The following is a 20,281-nucleotide window of genomic DNA, read 5'->3' as shown; positions in this document are numbered from 1 at the left end:
TATTATACTTACACACTATTGCTTTTTTAACAAGCATCTGTTTAGATTTTAGAAGGCCGTGTCGGATGTAACTTCGGTCGCTAAACAAAAACACATCAACTACATTAAAAACTCGTTTGTATTATTTTGTACCGTATCGTATAACAATAAGGTGTAGAATCGTTTGAATTTTTTAATTAATTTCTTGATCGGGTAAGTAAATAATGGTGCAACGCGCCACCCGCAAGAGTTGCGCTTGCGCGTTCAATCTGACGATTTGAAACAGTTATTGACTCCGATTTAAATACCTATTAAAAATTACTTTAAGTAACAAATATTGGCAACTGTTTCTGGTATTGGTTAGTCAGGTAAAATTACTGTTTGTCCGTAAACCTTTCTTACACAATAATGGCCCTTCTGTGACAGTTCCTTCAAGTATTTGTAATTTATAAAAATAATTGAAGAAATAAATTTGGTTTTATGGTAGGTATGATATGGTCGCGAAATTCACGACAACGCATGGTTCCAAGACCTTGACCGAAAACGCGCAAAGAGGCACAATCCACCGGATGGTACTGCCGACATGGCTCCCTACTTCAGCTGCCACAAATGCGGTCGCAAGTGCCGGTCCCGCATTGGCTTATACAGCCACGAGAGTCGTTTTTCCTCGCTTATAGATGCTGCATAAATCATCTGTCAAGATGTTAAAGGTGATATGGTATGGTGCCCAGAAGGCTGGTAGCGTTACCTTTTTGGATGGCCAGGCTTATCCTCTGGCTGAGGTAGCTGCCAGTTCTCCGGTCACCTGAGATAAAAAAGTAAGTACTCTGCTAAAGTACTCATCCAGAAAAGCTTGTTTATTGTAATTCTACTTGTTTCAAATGAGATTATACGCCAAGATGTTAAATTAATATTGCTGTTTGAAATCATGTCATTAAAAATATTGCTTATATGTGATAGTTGAAGAATTTAAATACCTGGGGCACTGGGTTACTTCATCCCTCACAGACAACAAGGACATCGAAACGGAACGCAGGGCGCTGGCGGTGAGGAGTAACATGTTGATCCGTAGTTTTGCTAGGTGTAACAAAAACGTTAAAATTATCCTATTTAGGGCATACTGTCAGTCATTTTACACCTGCAGTCTATGGATCAACTATACTCAAAAAACCTACAGCGCCCTGCGCGTCCAATATAACAACGCTTTCAGGATGCTGTTGGGGCTCCCGAGGCATTGCAGTGCGTCAGGCATGTTCGCGGAGGCGCGCACGGATGGCTTCCACGCGATAATGCGCAAACGTGTTGCGTCCCTGCTGAGTCGTATCGCCGGTAGCCCCAACAGTCTCCTGGAAACAGTGGCAGGACGGGACGATGGTCCCTTCCAGTACTACTGGAACCAGATGCACATGGTGTCCACCTAGTTTATAAGTCTAGTTGTAAATGTATATAGAGTTTAAGTTTTATTTAATTGTACATATATGGAATAATTTAATTCTGAAATAAATGATATATTATTATTATTATTATATGTATACTCAATTACCTTATTAATTGTTTTTGTTTTCTTTTTACAAGAACTGGCATCATTACAGATGTGCAAGTTGCGGAAAGTTTCCATAAAATTCTATAAATTCTCGGAAATTTCATGAAACTTTCACTAGGAAATATGGTAAATTTAAATTTAAAATTGGAAAGTTTCAATTCTCATCCAAAAATGTAAGAAATTATCCGAATTTTTCCTGCGTTAAGTTTCCGAAACATTTCGCAATTTTGGAAAGTTTCCTTAGGCACATCAGTAGGCATCATCGTCTGGATTCTTTAATATTTAATAAAACAATTTCAATAAGTCGTACATCCAACATGTGTTTCTTTTTTTTTGATAAATAATAACAGTTTTTTTTTGCGAATAATCTGGTAAATAACACTGATTTAAACTTTCACGATTTTTACACATTATTAAATTATACAACGGGACTTAATCGCGTATCTAAGTTTTAAGATTTAACTCCGACGTTTCGAGGACGGCGTTGTCCCCGTGGTCTCGGACAATAGCAGAAAGAGTTAAGGAACATATTGCAGCTGTCAAAAATCGTCAGGTGAACAAGTCTGCCGTGGCTGAGCATTTACTGGAGTGTAACCGGCTTACTAGAGCGGTAGAAAATGAAACTAGGTTCATATAGTAAAACAATATAATATTAAAAATATGTACAATAAAATAAAGTAATTTTCGTCAGTACGTAAGCCTAAACAAATAAAATATCGTCACTGGCCTTAACGTTCTTGCATCCCGATCTTTGTCGAACCAAACGATCAATTCTGGCCGCGGGTGCTACCGCATCCGATGTCGTAGGCTCAGCAAGGTCCACGCAGAGAAAAACTTCAGCAGCAAATATCCATCAAAAGAAACAGCAACAGTAATAAGTACCTCTTCAGTTTTAAGGCAGAAGTAAAGGCTGCAACAATCGTACGTTCTTAGACGTCGGGTCGGAACCTAACCCAAGCCTCATTTCGTTACAGGAAACCAGTGACGTACAAATAAGACTTGGATTAGGTTTAATTTAAACATAAACAGAAACTTAATACTATATATACAATTATACAAATATTACCTGCATTAGTGGCAGCCTTCGTATATAGTTTTTAGTACAAATCATAAGCATCGAGTCTCATTTAATAAATAAAATCAAAGTTGTGCAATTTGCAACAGAATTCCAATTGAATATTGATGAGAAAAAACAAAAGACGGGCGAATGGCTTAGTTTTTATTTTACAACCGGCCAGTGCGCGCGGTGGCTGCACTATGCAGGTTTGCCATGTTACAGGAGTCAGGACCAAACCACTGGATTGAGCTGCATAACCCTAAAATCCTGTCCACGGATCGTCATTTCTACAGCAGGAAAGTACGGGAAGCCATTGAAATCAAAAAACATAGTAATTTCAATCGGGACGAGGGTTTCAAGATCTCATCCACATGGAATCCAGTCATTAGTAAATGTAAGCGTAAACGAATATCGACAGTCGATAAATCGAATATCGTTAGTGTTGTGTGTCGACAGAGTGACATCCCTAGTGCGCAAAACGTTCAAGCGGATAAACAAGACCAAGTGCGGGTAGTTCGAAAAACTCGCGCGGTTAGACGATGCTGATGTCAACTTAAGCCAGTCTTCTCCGAGACCACGGGGAGAACGCCGTCCTCGAAACGTCGGAGGTAAATCTTAAAACTTAGATACGCGATTAAGTCCCGTTGTATAATTTAATAATCTGGTAAATATAGCAATTATTTATAAATTAAACCTTGAGTACCTATTTACCTTAACGGTTCACATTCTCTGCGAATATGTCTGTGGTCGCGACTAATTGCCACGACTCTTCATACATTTTGTATGGCTCGCGGCAATTGGGCCGCAGTGTACCGCAGATATAGTTTATTTTTTTATTTTATTTTAAGATTTAATTCAAATTTATTATCGTTTTTAAGTTAGTTGTTAGCCAAGTTATGAAATAGGTACCTACATTCGTTTATTGTCAGGGTTCGGAACTTGGGTAGCGGAACAGTTACGCAAGGTCCTCGGTTTGATACAAGACCCAAGGCCGATATTAATTAACACAAACAGCGGGACTCTGGGGAACTAATCATTTCTAAACACTTTACTATAAGTACGGTTTGTAGCAAAGTGCGCAAACATAAGTGCTTTCTGCCTAGTTTATTAAAAAAACTAACGTGAGGGCCGGTTAAACGTGTTGGCTCCCTGTCACACTAACGTACGAATTTACAAGTGCGACAGAGAGGCAACACGTCGAACGTGGTTCGCGGTAGGCCTTTAGAGTACGGACATTATGGGCCGATACAGACGGACTGCAACCCGTATCCTCTGTAGCGGCCCTATGCGGTAACGGTAACCCTGTTAATCAGTTACCACGCAACATTTAACAGCGTATTAGTCCGCTGTAATGCTGTGTAAATTTTATGAATGAATAAAAAAAAAATATGGCGCCGCAGGTGTTACATCACTTACATCAGTCACTGAAAGTGGGATGGTTACACGTTGTACAGGTCATACTGAGCAACTTTTACTATGGGACCAACCCCGAAATCGCAAAAAAAGGGACACTCACATGACAAGATATCAACATCAGCCAGCCATAATGTATGGGAGAGTCAATTTTTTTTTGCGATTTCGAGGTTGGTCCCATAGTAAAAGTTGCTCAGTATGACCTAATAAATGAGCCGTTGTTATTAGCAGAGGCTGGTAAATGCTTTTATTATGATTTCATTCTACTTTTATGTCTGTGACAGCAGCGGCCAGACAAATATAATTACGTTTTGGTGTTATTAATTGCGTATATATAGAGTTTTCAAACGCAAAAAGCTAAAATGCTAAAATAATGAAGCTAAACCAGCTTTTATTTATCGTTGTTAAACATTGCCTGTAAGGTATCGTCTTGGGTCGTCCCATTCGTTTTTCGTCAAGTTCTTAAATTGGTCCTATTCTGCTTTCGTCACGCATTCTACATTGAAAGCCACCGACGATTGTGACGAATGTAGAATGGGTGACGAAAGCAGAATAGGACTAATTTAAGAACTTGAGGAAAAACGAATGGGACGACCCAAGACGATACCGCCTGTAAACTTCTTACCCTGTTACATTTTATGAAACTTCTTCCTGTCCTTATCCCACGTTATGTGTTTACCCTACAACATGTTTTTCTCTTCCATTCTCCTCTATCTTTCGTCTCCTCAGCACTCACTGTTTTCTTTCTCATATCCTCTTTCACACAATCCATCCATCGTTAGGGCTCATTTAGACGGTGCGGGAACTCGCATGCGAGTTTCATTACATTGCGTTATTTGATCGGTCGGCTGAGTTTATGTAACCTCAATGGTCCGCAATGTAACTAAAATCGCATGATGCAAGTTCGCGCGCCGTCTAAATGAGCCCTTTTACTACGGTCTGCCATTCGCTCTCCGTCCATCAACATTCATCCCTAACATTATTTTGCCTAACCTGCAATGGCTGTGGCGAAAATAATTTCAACCTAAACCATGCACTTAATTGCAAGAAGGGAGGGCTCATAAAAAGAGGCCACGACCAACACAGAGACGATATCAAAAATTGGGCTGAACCAGCATGGGGTTGGGCTACTACTAAGCCAATAATGCAAGCCGCAACCTTAGATCCACCAGGGCTAATAAGCGACTTACTACTGGAAAGCGTGTGGGAGCCAGCGAGAAAGGCGTTCTTCGACGTTCGCATTGTAAATGCCGACGCTGCCTCGTATGGTCTACTCACATGGCCCACGATTGCCCAAATACACGCTCGCGAAAAACATCGCAAATACGACCTGGCTGCAGAAGATCTCAGAGCCTCATTCACTCCTCTTGTGGTCTCCTGTGATGGCGCTGTCGGAACGGAATATGAATCCTTCATAAAAAGAATATCCCTTAAGCTCCGTGAAAAATGGTCCAAACCATACTCACAAATAATCAACTGGATCAAAGTCAAAATACAAATATCAATCATCAGAGCGGTCTCTCTAAGAATTAGAGGAACGAGAAGAAGGATAGAAAGATATGGATCTGAAGACGGCTGTGGAATACCCATCCTTGAAGATTAGATTTATCTTCTTTTCATCGTGTATTATTTGTATTATTTAATGTAATAAATGCTCACGTACTGTTATAAATAAAGTAATAATTAATATTATTTTGCCTATATGGCATTCATCCCTCCTCATTTCATTACATTTTATGAATGATTTCACAAAAACATTCGACCATCTTTTCGAATTTCATCAAAGAAATTGAATTACTGTCTCGGTTTAAAACAAAATTAAGCGTGACATTAGCGTCGATAAAATAATGCTTAGCTTTTCAAATTCTTCAAGGAAAATGTTTCTGAAATTATTTTTCCGCGTTATTTCAATCCGATGTAAGTTTTAAAAGAAATGCTATTATATCGGTATTTATCATTCTCTGAGTTGGACACAAATCGGGCATATACAATGTTTCAACAATAAAGGATTTTTATGCTTATTTTTTGTTTCTAAATTAGTTTTCTTTTTAACAGTCAAATAATTAATCATCATTTTACCGCGTTGACTTCGTTCGGTTTATAGCTTTATAACTAAACATAAAAAAATGAAACGGTAATCTCTCTCTCTAACACTCTTCTATATCAGTCAGTATCGTTCGCTACGGGGCGTAAACTATTGGCTTCTTGGCTAGACACTCAGGTTTTTAAGTTCTAATGCCGCTTTTAGTTAAAATACTGTTATGTGTCGTATAATACAACACATCCAATTTAACGTTTTATATCAATTTCATCAGCATGCTAATGCTTTCGGCGTTATCGTTATTGAGTGTGTCAATAAATGCTGTAATATGATATGTTAAGTGTTTTATGTGGTTACTTTAGATGGAAAACAGTCTGTAGGGTGTCGTAATATGAGAATATTGAGTAAACGTAGGTCTGTGGGGCGTAATTCATTGGCTTACTGTACTAGTCCAAAGGGAGGCAAAACAGAGGCCCTACCGAGAACATCGAAAATTGAAATTTCGTTATCTGCCACTCTGTCGCTCTTGTATATTTGAGATAATGAAAAACAAGTAGACGAACGAACGAAGTGGTTCGCGGTAGGCCTTCCGTATTTTTACACACTTTTTACTTACAGACTTAAGTATTTTTAATTTATACGTTTTAGTACGTACTTACAAAAGTTCAGTTCGCTTTATTTTATTTGTATAACATTTTTTAGCAACGAAAACTAGTACCAGACATTAGAAATATACTAATATCTGGGAGACCGAGCTTTGCTCGGAAAACATATAAAAACTCAAAAATTAGCGTTTTTCCAGAGATAAGACATTTTTCGCCTCCGAAAACCCCCACATAGCAAATTTCATCGAAATCGTTAGAGCAGTTTCCAAGATCCCCGAAATATATAGGTATATAAATAAATAAATAACCAAGAATTGCTCGTTTAAAGGTATTAGACTAGATTTACATATTGTCACGAATTGACAACTTGAGCTATATAAAATATCGGTACGTTTTAATAAAACTTAAACAACCGCGCTCTCAAGTACTTTGTTACTATATAAATCCATATAATCTTAATACATTTTAATCCTGAAAGGTAGATAATATGCATTCTTTCAACGTTTTTTCTTGTTCCGATTGATCACACTGCAATCACAATTTCCTAGAAAGCTAAAAAAAGATTATAGCTTCAGAGAAGGCGTCGGTAAATTCCCTACATTTCAGTCAGAGAGGAATAATTTTATCTAGTCTTTAATTAATACAAAAAGTGGTCGGGTTGTGGGCTCAACGCGCGCACAGCATTTATAAGGAGTTGGCCAAGCGCCAGACGCAATGGGTAACCGGAAGGCCGAGTGGTGCTACTATTTTTTGAAAATCGTTTCTCCTAGTTGAGATTTCTGCCATTCGCAAATTTTACCACTTTTTAATTTCTCAATAGGTTCCTTTCCCGATAGCATCTCTAACCAATTCGCATATTTTCCTATATATTTATTTTTCAATAGATTATTTCCCTAACAGGATTTCTAACCATTCGTATAATTTCCCGCAATAGGTATTTCATTTGTAATCACTAAAGAGTGTCATTTGACAGAGCCTAGTTAGGTACGACGACGAGCGAAGCGAGGAGGAGGTGTTAGGTGAACTGCGACCAAAACAGTAACCAACATATTTTATTGAACAATATTGATTTACATTACAGATAATAAGAAAAGTATCAGAAATCCAAACTATTCGAATGGTTTGAAAACCTATCAGAAAAATAAGCTATTGAAATATAATTATAATACGAAAATATGCGAATTGGTCAAATATGCTTCCGGGAAAGAAAGCTAATGAGAAAGAATAAAATGGTAAATTTTGCGAATGGAAATATTGCTTCCAGTTAAATTCGATTTTCGGGAAATAATCGCTACTCTCGGAAGGCCGGAGCTGACCTCGCCCAACGCATTGGCGTTGCCGTTCAGGGGGCCGATTTTTGAATTTCGATCGCTCGATTTGGTCACTCGAAAATCGGTGGAAAACGGCGAAATGATATTTTTTTAAATAGGTACGAGTGATAGAAATTTGGAATCGAGTGGTATTGACCACTCGTTTTCAATTCTATTAGTAGAATTAATATGCGTATAGTAGTGGAGATATTACTGAACGAAATACACGAAATCGAGTGATCGAATTTCAAAAATCGGCCCCCAGCGCGCCAACGCCGCCAGTCGCCATCCTTGTCTGGACACCATACCGGACGGCACAGACCTAGGGCTAATTTTCTATTTGTAAAAAAAAACGTACTAATCAATCAGTGCTAAGTTGTTATACTTACCTACTTGCGTATTTTTTACATGCAATTAATGTTCCCTCCCACCGCAAAAATAAAGATAGATGGTGTTTGGAAGTTGATAGAGTATTTTTGAACCTCCATAAAACACCCTGCAGGGTGTCTATGTTTAACTATATAGGTAAAATAAATTAAGCGTGGAAATTTCAGCTGTAACTTGATCGCGTAAATATAGGTATTGATAAATAGCATTAGGCGTAGCTATAGGTACAGAAATATAATGGATAAGTATAGTAACGGCGTGGGAACCGTGAAAAATATGCCAACGCGTAGATGTCAAGGAGCACCAGAATGAATCTGATTTATTTATTGTGTATTGAGTAACGCAGAGTATGGCTGGTAATTAAATTTTATATACTCCTATTTCTAAGACATTTTCGAGTTTCCTTATATCGAAATTCGAAAAGATCTTGAAACAAATAATATTCCGTGGTTTATAATAATACCTATACCTTTTATTTATCTGTGCACCCTTGTTACCATAGAAATAAGGATTGGTGTATATAGGCCGTCACTATCTATTTGTTGCTGACTATACCTTATATTTAAAAAAGTCATAACAATTATAATCATTTATTTACAAACAAGATATATACAGTGGTATTACTAAAATAAATTAAAAACTAGCTTAAATATAAAATAGGCCCTTGAGGCTTTGTACCAAGGATGCTGGCGACATTTCCTCGCTGTATCGCAAAGTTTCATAACATAAGTTTCATAAAATATCACTCAGAACCTTTTGAAATCCATTTTGAAAGTTGGTTAAAAGTAAGACTATATGCTTGTTTTGGCTTTAAGGCTGCAAGCTCTAGGACTACGATACTTTCAGCGAAGACCTCATAAGTAAGAAATCTATAAAACCTCTCTCAACAAGTACGCAAGTACAGTCGGCAATAAAACTTGGATGATAACAATATATTAGCTTAAAATAAAGTTCAATGTAATATCTACCTAACTACAGTGGCCGATTTTGCCCTAAGGCTCGAGTAGGGTGAAACTTAATAAGGGCCCTGGCGCCTAGGGCTCCGCCACGACCTAACTACCTACTGAAGAAACCCACCTGACCTGACGACCACGTTGAGGATATAGATAATAAATAAATAAATATTATAGGGACATTCTTACACAAACTGACTAAGTCCCACGGTAAGCTCAAAAAAGCTTGTGTTGTGGGTACTCGGACAACGATATAAATATATGTAATCCGCTCATCCGATCACTCTCTCATCCGATTTCGGAAAGAAATCAGACGGATCTAGTGCGTAAATTACCATAGAAATAGTTCTACGGCTACTTCGGACCATATTTTCACGGATTCGGATCGGATTCTGATCGGACGTAGTGCGAAACCGCTCATGCCATAAACAGAGATGCGTGGAAGAAAGAGAGGGAGGCCTTTGCCCAGCAGTAGGACACAATAAGCTACCTAACAAATAAAATAAATATTATAAATAAGAGAACCAGTTTTTTTATAAGAAGAATACTATTGGCTCTGTGAGCTGTAGACCCCACGAACCTCCATGGCTCTGCTATTTTTTTTTTTTTCGAAAACTGATTCTTCAAAAAAACCTTTTATTTTGAACCTGCTCACAAAGTATCACGATACAGTCAGCAGCAGAAGTTGCTAAGCGGGCGAGGTGTTCAAAATTACCTGGACATGCTCTTATTCTCTTAACAATAAGGTAGCGTCAAGATCATTTTGAACACGTGGTCCGCTTAACAACCTCTGCCGCTGACTGTACATGCAACTTGTAGAGGAAACATCCGGACATACGAAAGCATTAAATTTTCAACCATCCGATGCGAATTTGGTCGATTTAAACATTTTTAAGTTCGCAAACATTTTTAGTGCACGCTAGGGATTTATTAGTACATTATTGCAGAAGCCGGGAAAGGGCAATTCGTGGATGAGTTTCGATTTTGTCGGACGACGCGAAGCGGAGTCCGACAAAGAAGACGAATCCACGAATTGCTATTCCTGCCGAGGCATATACAGTGCTTTTCTCCAAACATGCGAGGAAATAAGGTAAAATAATAATTATTTAAGCATCAAGCATGACTCAAATCGAACCTTCACATCAAAAATGTCAAAAACAATTTCCCTCTAAAATTAATTTTTAAAAGTTAAGGGCACAGAGTTATTCTGCCATTCAGTACCATTCAATATTCGTTCATTCAATATAATTGTGCAATATAGTTGGTCAAACCAATTTGTCAGTCAGTAAGAACCAGGAAAACTATACCCATCCTTTTCTTTTGGGTACTAGTACTAGTGTAAGACAAAGATAGTATGATTCTCTCTGTCTATGTTTGAAATGAGAAAGTCCTTTGACAAACTATATAAACTTTATGTACACGGATCCTTAAAAAAATATAAAAATAATCTTTGATTTTATTAAGCAGTATTCGCACGATCATACACGAGCATAACGGTCTTGTAAGAACGAGACAAGTAAGGTCGTTTATGTTACTATCTCACTCTATCCTATAGCTTGAAATGATAGCTGATCGGGTCGTGTAGACGCGGCTCGCGGCTTTAATAATTGGCTGTTTGCGTTTTTTATTTTTAAAAAGTAAAAAACACTACAGTAATAAGTTATTACTGTAGTGTTTTTTTCATTCCCGTCCGCTAGAACAGGACAGCGATAGTTTGATTTTTTTTAAATTAGAGTTTGACAATAACGTAAAACTTCCTGTACTATTTTTGCTACAATAAGGTGAACATTTCCGAGCATATTGGAGAAAAAATTATTACTGAAGAGTAGCCCAATGATTTATAACTCAAGATAGGTTATAGGCGTTCCAAAATTGAAGCGCTTAACTTGTGACAAATTGGACAAGTTGCCTTTAGACGCGGCTAGACAAGATGAGAAATGTGCACGTGCTAACGAGCTCCCGCACACCGAAAGAGAAAGAGACGACCTTATGTTTAACAACGAGTGTGACAAATATGGATGGAATGAGAACATTAATCAAAAATACTTAACAGATTTTTTGTAGGCACAGAAATAAATATGGAAGTATTTTTTGTGCTCCTCAAGTATGAGTATAACCTATCTATGGTTATATAATATCATTGGAGTAGCCATTGAAATTGTCGCAATTCTGTATTTTTTCAAGTACCTATTATATTCAGTGCCACCTCCACATTATTAATTTGACTCGTATTGTCTATTTTCTTTAAATATATATTTTTTCTGAAAGCAAGTGTACAATTTATGAAGAAATGCGAAGTCGCTCGCTTTGTAAAACAAGTGTGCAAACGGGCAAACTTCGGGATACTTTCTTATTTAGTACGCTGAGTTTCTATTACTCCCACGTTGTAGGGCGAAGTAAAAGCTTCCTGTGTCATCACATTCTGAATATAAACTGAAGAGATGTATGATCTCATTTTCGCGTAGGGGGTGTTTTTCGTACCAACTGTAAATGCTAAGCTGCAAGTACGGTATCTCTATGTATTTATCTAATCGAATACCTTTAAACGAGCAATTCTTGTATATTTATTTCTATATAATTATATTTCGGGGATCTTGGAATGAAATTTGCTATATATTAGGGGTTTTCGGGAGCGAAAAATCGACCTAGCTAGGTCTTATCCCTGGACAACGCGCATTTTTGAGTTTTTATATGTTTTCCGAGCTTTGCTCGGTCTCCCAGATATTGTTATTTTATTTGTGCATATCGGGTCACGCTCCGAGTAAGCGCTATTTGTTTTTTGCGTAATGGTACGGAAGCCTTCGTGCGCGAGTCCGACTCGCACTTGGCCGGTTTTTTCTCGATACAATCACCCTAAACCTCACATGATACTATTTCTGTCACGTCAACATGTCTAAACATGTAAGCATGTTCCCGCAAAGGATTATGTCATCCTTAAATTGGACGTTGTTACCGACGTATCAAGATTTTTTTTGGCTTGACATGTCAAGATCGCGTAGGTTGCATGTCAGGTATCACGAAATAATGAGGCACTCGGGACAGATTTGGGCTGACACACAGGTGCTAAAGGCGGATATAATCTTCGTTCTGCTTTCTCCGCGCTAATAAAGAGGAAAGGGGACGACCGGTTCTCCATACAAACGGCGTCCCCATTTTCCTCTCTGGATATTGACAGATTAATTTTATAACTACTATTTTAAACGTCATACAAAATTGCACCCGTCGACAAACCGGGGTAATAACAGGCTACTTAATCCAAACGATGTCATTAAGCGTGCATTTCGCTCGTACTTGTTCATTGTATTGATACGAATGAGACGCACGACAACTAGGGGTTACAAATCCGGTTTCACCGAAATCGAAAAAACCGGAAAAACCGGGTTTTCTGACAATTGCCAAAACCGGGTTTTAGCTTTAATAAAACCGGCTTTTTCGAGTTTTTCGATTTTGCGATTTGTCGACAACTAAATTAGATCATTCAGATTAGATCTTCAGATATTATTCAGATGTCAGTGTACGTTCGAATCGGCCTCTAAGACGCTACAAATTAATGCAGGATTAACTATGCAATCGAGAGTTCGTAATAATTATTTAAAACTAGCGTTTTGATAAACGGGTCCATCGCCTTTTCGTCGGGTAGTTGCTCAAATCTCTGTTTTGACATTTTGCTGGGACATCAGTTAGCCGCGACCACGACCAGTGAAACCTGTGTCGGAACGCCGGTAAATAAAGGCAATAAAATAAATTTCGCGATAGACCCGTTTATAAACTAGAGTTCGTAGTTTGTAACAGCCGTATGTCAGACACGTGAAACAATAAAGCAGGGCGGTGCACGGTGGACGCTGCAAATCGAGGGTTTGTGGAAGTACGGTCAGCTGTACAAAGTTTCTTTATTTGCCTTTGTTTTTTTACAATTTTATCAATAAATATATCTTATCTTATCTTATTATTGGACAATTTACACAAATTGACCTACACCCACAGTAAGCTCAAGAAGGCTTGTGCTTGTGTTGTGGGTAGGTACCTATCTACTAGACGACGTTATATATAAATAGATATAAATAAATAGAAAACATCCATAACTCAGGGACAAATATGTGTATAATAAATACACAAATAATTGCCTTTTTGCCAATTCCTGGGATTCGTTGCCAAGCGGACCCTAGACTCCCATGAGCCGTGGCAAGATGCCGGCACAATGCGAGGAAGATGAGGAATTGCCTTTACCGGGAATCAAACCCGCGCTTTGTTGACAGGGTCACTACCGACGAAATTGGGTACGGGTTATTTTTAAGCAGTTATTTTTATTGTGATTTGAATGAATATTTTCTCTTGGTAAAATTATTGTTGTTGTTGTCTGTCCTAGGGCAACCCGGAGGTGCATAGGGCCTCCACAAGATCCTTCCACGCCTTCCTGTCTTGAGCAACCGTCTTGGCCTCGTTCCAGCTCAGCCCTACGGCTGACAGCTCGTTCTCTATGCTGCGCCTCCAGGTGTGTACAGGGCGTTTGCGGCCTCGCTTTTCGCTCTGAGGCCGCGTCGGAGGGGCCGAGGCCGAGTCGGGTATCGTTAGCTATATATCTATTGGTAAATTATTATTTTTATATTTTAATTGGGCGTAGTTGGGCGTTAAGTTAGGGTTCCCTTCGGAAGATACTTTTGTCAACCCCGATTTTCAATAAATTGTTGACAACGGGGTTTGTTTTTGGCATTCTATTGTTTTTGTAGACGCTACTTGCATTGCTACGGAAAGCGGAAAGTTGTTTCACAAACTCGCATCGGAGTGCAGCGGACTTATTAGTTTCACCACTATTGTTCTACAAGTGTGGACTAGCGGTATGAGCTACAGCAGAGATAAAAACCGGCCAAGTGCGAGTCGGACTCGCGCACGGTGGATTCCGCGCCATCAACAAAAAATAGAGCAAAAAAATCGTGTTTGTTGTATGGGAGCCCCCCTTTAATATTTATTCTATTTAGTATTTGTTGTTATAGCGGCAACAGAGATACATCATTTGTGAAAATTTCAACTGTCTAGCTATCGCGGTTCATCAAAATATTACAATACTATATAGGTAGTATTCAGGTTAGAAACTATGAACACAAACTTAAGTCGGATATCGTTAACTATCTATTGACAATTACATTATATGTATTTAACACTAATACTCACTTTAGTTATAACACTTATAGTAACTATAATATGTTAAATGTTAGTAAAATAGCATCCTCAGCAACACCAATGATGAATAAACACATCATAGTTACAAAAATTCAAAAATTGTGTACAAGCTTGACAAAAGAAATAGTTACATCTTTAAACACGATTATCTCAAAATGGCGAATATGTGGGTTGACACAGTTTTGCTTAACCACGTCCAGTTGTCCAAGGCGCGGTGGGCATGACTTAGTAACGACGACTTTTGGTGTTCTTGGCGTTCAAAAAGGTTAAATTAGAGTCCCATACTCTATTTACCTGTGTATGTATTTGTGCATAGGTAATTTGTTTCATTCGCCCTTTAGTCTAACTACAGATTGGCCCTACCTAAGCTATACATATAGTCTGTGTATGTGTAGCAGCTAGTATATGAAATGAAATGAAAGACTTTATTTTCAGGCAACTATTGGCCCATAAATACCTTAAAAACTAGCATACATATTATTATAAAGTATGTATGGAACCTAAAAACGCTATCTACAACAAGCTTTCACGTCCCCATTAATTAACAAACATTGTCACCGATAATCTAATGTATCAGAACTCAATCAGAATTATTGCAAAAGGCAATCACAAATATTTGAACATACTAGAACACGCTAGATTGCTTGGCGTAATACACAGAACAAGTTAGAATGGCGATGCGAGCAGGGTACGTGTCGCCGCGGGGTTTTGAGCAAACGCTCGCATGCTACTCGCCCGCGCTGACCGAAAACGAAGTAAACATGACTTTTTGCGCCACAATAACGTTCAGATTGAGAAGCCAGACGTCAAATCTGTCTAAAGGAGGCGTATCCATTCACCAGGCACACAAGTTTTTACTACCGTTGCGCGAGTGTTAGTAAATGTGGAGAGGAACGAGCGGCGACACCGGTTCCGATACTAACTGCGCGCGATAGCCATTCTAACCTCTTTAATAATGTTCTGTGGCGTAATGATATTAAATCTCTAACCTTTCATTTAATACCGCACACGACAGGATTCTGAACAATTTTTTTTTCCATACAAAAAAAAGATGACGACATAACTCCTCTCGCTTTTAGGGTTCCGTACCCAAAGGGTAAAAACGGGACCCTATTACTAAGACTCCGCTGTCCGTCCGTCCGTCCGTCCGTCCGTCCGTCCGTCCGTCCGTCCGTCCGTCCGTCCGTCCGTCCGTCCGTCCGTCTGTCACCAGGCTGTATCTCACGAACCGTGATAGCTAGACAGTTGAAATTTTCACAGATGATGTATTTCTGTTGCCGCTATAACAACAAATACTAAAAACAGAATAAAATAAAGATTTAAGTGGGGCTCCCATACAACAAACGTGATTTTTGACCGAAGTTAAGCAACGTCGGGCGGGGTCAGTACTTGGATGGGTGACCGTTTTTTTTGCTTGTTTTTTGTTGATGGTGCGGAACCCTCCGTGCGCGAGTCCGACTCGCACTTGGCCGGTTTTTTTTTTGTTGGTGCTTCGGGTCAAATTGATTCAACTGTCCTAAAGATCAATCGTGCCAATTTTCATACCTTTAACACAATTTGCAGCATTTTACTGAATTTCCCGTTCTACCGCCAGTGCTATAGGTACCTATGTCATTTTACTCATTATATATACTATGGAATAATATTAACATCAATAATTGCTCTGATAATTAGATTAAGATAATATGTACCTATGTAATACATAATTACCTACTATTCATAAGTGCTTGTTGCTAGGCCTACATGAATAAAGTATTATATTTTGAATTTGAATTTTAAAAGAGCCAAGCCTTTAAATATTTTTGCTTAAATATTATATTTTAGAAAACTGCAAATTAGGTAGCCTAGTTAATGCCTAAATAACCTTGTTTTCATTAACAAATGAATAGTTCCCAAAAGAGATATTTTAATGAATTGTTCAACGGCGCCTGGAGGATAATTATAAAATAAAGGTATAAGTCTATAGAAATTCCCGAAAGTCAAATACTTTTCACAGAAATTAATACGTGACTTGAAAATTAAAGATACCCGAAAGTTTACTTTGTGATCTTCACCACTTCTTCTTCTATAGATAATTTTCAGGTTCAGAAAAAATAAAAGATGCACATCTTAAGTTTTAGGTACATTGTATAATTTAGCGAAAACCGAATATCGCAAATTGCGAGGATCTTTCTCTTTTACTCCAATGAAGGCGTAATTAGAGTGACAAAGCAAGATGTCCGCAATTTGCCAACTTCGATTTTCACGGTTATAGTCCAGCAGAGTTTTTGAAAAATCGTAGCGTTTTCTTAGAATTCAATACAGTTGCCAAATATGAATAGCAATCTTGGGGCCTTTCTATTGTAACGTCATGGCTTGGAAACCTGATAAAACAACTTTAGCTTGCTAGAAAAAAAAACAATAACAGTAGGAAACGCACCGTTAAAAACTTGTAACTTTTTTGCACAAAAGCTATTAACATAAAAATTGCTTGTAAAAATACGCAATTTTATTAATAATAGAACTCATCGATTACTTTTTTGTTAAAAATAATAATTCAATAACACTGATAACCGCGATTCCGGGCACGCACGGCCGTCCGCTCAGTGCTCAGCGAGCTGCGTTCGGAGAAGGACCAGAGGACCTCCCTGTCATACTTACGTACGAATTTACAAGTGCGACAGAGTGACAACACGTCGAACGCGGTTCGCGTTAGGCCCTCAGAACTCACCTGTACATTTTACGAACAAACATTAGTGTCCGCGGCACTATATCTTTCTTTGCGGGCGGCGTCTAAAGTTCGTGACCCACAAATGGTCTCACCGAAAGATCAGCGCTGACTTTTGGGTTAGCATTATGCTGAGGCGGGACCATTTCGTGGTAAACTATTTATTTATTTTATGTTTAACTTTTTCTGTTGTTCTGTACTTGTGTATGTTATAGTTTATCACGAATAAATGCGATGATTATGATGATTATGATTATGATGAAATACTAGGTCCTTCTCACATGTGAACGTCTGAACAAATAACCCAATTTTGAATTCAAATTCCAGCTTTGCACGCAACCGCTCTTAATACAGTAACCAAGTTATTTTTGCAGTCAGGAAACGTGTCCATAAATGTCAGTAGTAATAGAGGCTGTGTTGGCGACGCGCATGTATAAGTTGGTCGATGTTCATTTGTTACGGGTACATGAGTGGGGTGTCGATGCGGAAAGTGCAATGCAATAACAGGCCATAACTCATTTGTAAAACCTCAAACTAAACAGTTTCATGTTTTGATTGTTAGGTCACACATATGTACTTACTGTCAGGCGTGTCTCACTCCGCGATTTCGTCGCTTTGCTACAGGTAGCTAAAAGTACATCCGTTTGGCCCCAATTTTGGGGAAAGCCATAAGCCGCGCGGGCGCTGTCGCCACCTAGCGGCCATATCTGTGCTGATACCTACCTCTCGCGTCGAATAATGGTTTCTATGACAGTTTCTTCAAGTGTTCTTTGTTTAGGCTTAATTAAAAAAATAATTGAAGACAATTATGTTTTACCGTCATTTTTAGTACTCAAATATTACATATCTAAATAAATTAATGTGTTGAACTTCCATAAAATGTGTACATTTTACCAGATAAAAAAAGCACTGTCATAGGGACCATCATTCGACGCGAGCGGTATAACCGCGGCATGTTCTAGAGCCCGTACCACTGACAGTGTCAAAACTGACATTTACGCTATCGAGAACGTAATTTACTTTCTATACATCTCGTTTGCACTAATATGCGAGTACGAGCGAGATGTAGGTATAGAAAGTAAATTACGTTCTCGACGGCGTTTATGTCAGTGCCAAACTGATGGTAGCCGTAATTAAGGCTCAAAAGTCTAAAGATCACAATGAACGTCAAATCAGCAAGGGCCGGCTACACCGTAAAGTTAACGGCGTTTGAGGAGCACTGGTAGCGCAGAGCCAGCGAGTGGGCGACTACACCCACGTTGACGTGCGTCAGTGGCGACCGTGGACGTACCTCGCATAGATTTCGCATTACAAAGCGCATTTTGAGAAAAAAATACCGTTTGTGTTCAATAAAGTTTTATAATATTTAAGTGTCCCAAATGTTTTCAGTTTCGGACGCAGTTTGTAATATGGACCGTCAGAAAACTGGCTAATTTTTTATAGCAATAATTCTTTTAAGTAGAAATAACTCTAAATTTGATAATTTCTCGAAGTATATACAGAAAACCACCAAAAGAGTTTTCAGAAAAGCGCGATTACACACAGGTACCTACTTATTTAAGCTTAGAAATAAAAGTGGAAAGATTCAGTGTCTTGGGTGGGATTTGATGAAATTTATGCAATTTGTAAAAAAATCATAAAATCGCTTCTCATAACTTGTGACGGGTGGGACAGCACCTTGTGACGGCATGATCAAAACCAAAATAATTAAAATGTAAAAACAATGAATATTCGAATCAAACTTATTGATTCTTAAAATATGATTAATTAAATTACCTCTATATATTGATTTAAATGTAAAAGAGTACATGATTTATTCACCTGTGGTGTCATTTTCACTGCACAATTTTTGAATTACTAAACGCCCATGATTCGAGTTATAGTCGAGTTATTATTAGCTACGTATTTCGGTTTGATTTCATTTAATGATTTTCAACATTGACAACGGCTAATCTTAAACGGTACATCTAGTGTGTATCATCGTATCGGTGACGCTTGCTGTGACGCTGGCAACCATAAAAAAGTGGCTGTGACATACGGAAGGACAGACAGACGGACAGACTAGGGTTTGCAATCCGGATCCGAAATGTATGCAATTATCCGGATCTGGATCCGGATCCGCGGATCTTCCCATACATTTCGGATCCGTCGTGCAAACCCTAGGACAGACGGACAGACAGATAGACAGACAGACAGACAGACATGACGAATCCATAAGGGTTCCGTTTTTTGCCATTTGGCTACGGAACCCTAAAAAGAACACGTTGTTCTTTAGACCATACAAAGTTGTTGTTTAATCTTGTTTAGTTACTTTCGCTAAATAGAAAACAAATCACCAATACAGGTCTAAAACACACCATTACATTGTAAACTATTTTTGCATAAAAGCGATTACCAGGAAAATTGCTTCTAAAAATACGTAAGTTATATTTTTGATTGAACTCATCGATTCCCGGGCACGCACGGCCGTGGACGCTAGGTGCTCAGCGAACTGCGTTCGGTAAATGACCTGGGAGCGTAGCCAAGATGCCAATTGTTTGCTCCGTAGCGAACGAAACGCTAATGTCTGTATCATACAGACTGTATGTCGCACTTATTTAAGGGAGACTACCGTTTCATTCGCTACGGCTCAATTGTATGGCATCATGGCTAGGCCCTCTGAACTCACTGCACCTTAAATAATATTACGCAAAACTGCCAAAATGTTTAAAGTTGAATGAACTTAGATATCATATACTAAAGAAAAAGTGACAAAGCCCTCAAGTGGCGAGGGCGGTCGGCCAAATCAAAATATTTAATGAAATAATTTGATTTGTTCCCAAAGTTGTTTTAAGTCTAGTATTTTTTGTGTTTTTTACGTATTTATAATTAAATGTGGGGCTAACGACTTTTATAAGAACGAATTCAAGGGCTAGTAAATGGGCGTTTGCCCGTGCTAGTAAATGCTTGGAGTGGCCGGCGTTGGCCCATCGTGTAGAGGAGCCATTAGACCGGGCCGGAGCTTCGTTTTCTATGGAAAGCACCACGTGATCATCTGTCATAGAAAAGTAAGCTTCGTCCTTATCAGGTATTTGGGCGTTTTTTTTTTGATGTCCCCTACACTTTTGT

Source organism: Cydia amplana, chromosome 15, assembly GCF_948474715.1.
Source record: "Cydia amplana chromosome 15, ilCydAmpl1.1, whole genome shotgun sequence".
Classification (NCBI taxonomy): Eukaryota; Metazoa; Arthropoda; class Insecta; order Lepidoptera; family Tortricidae; genus Cydia; species Cydia amplana.
This window is presented reverse-complemented; position numbering follows the sequence as displayed.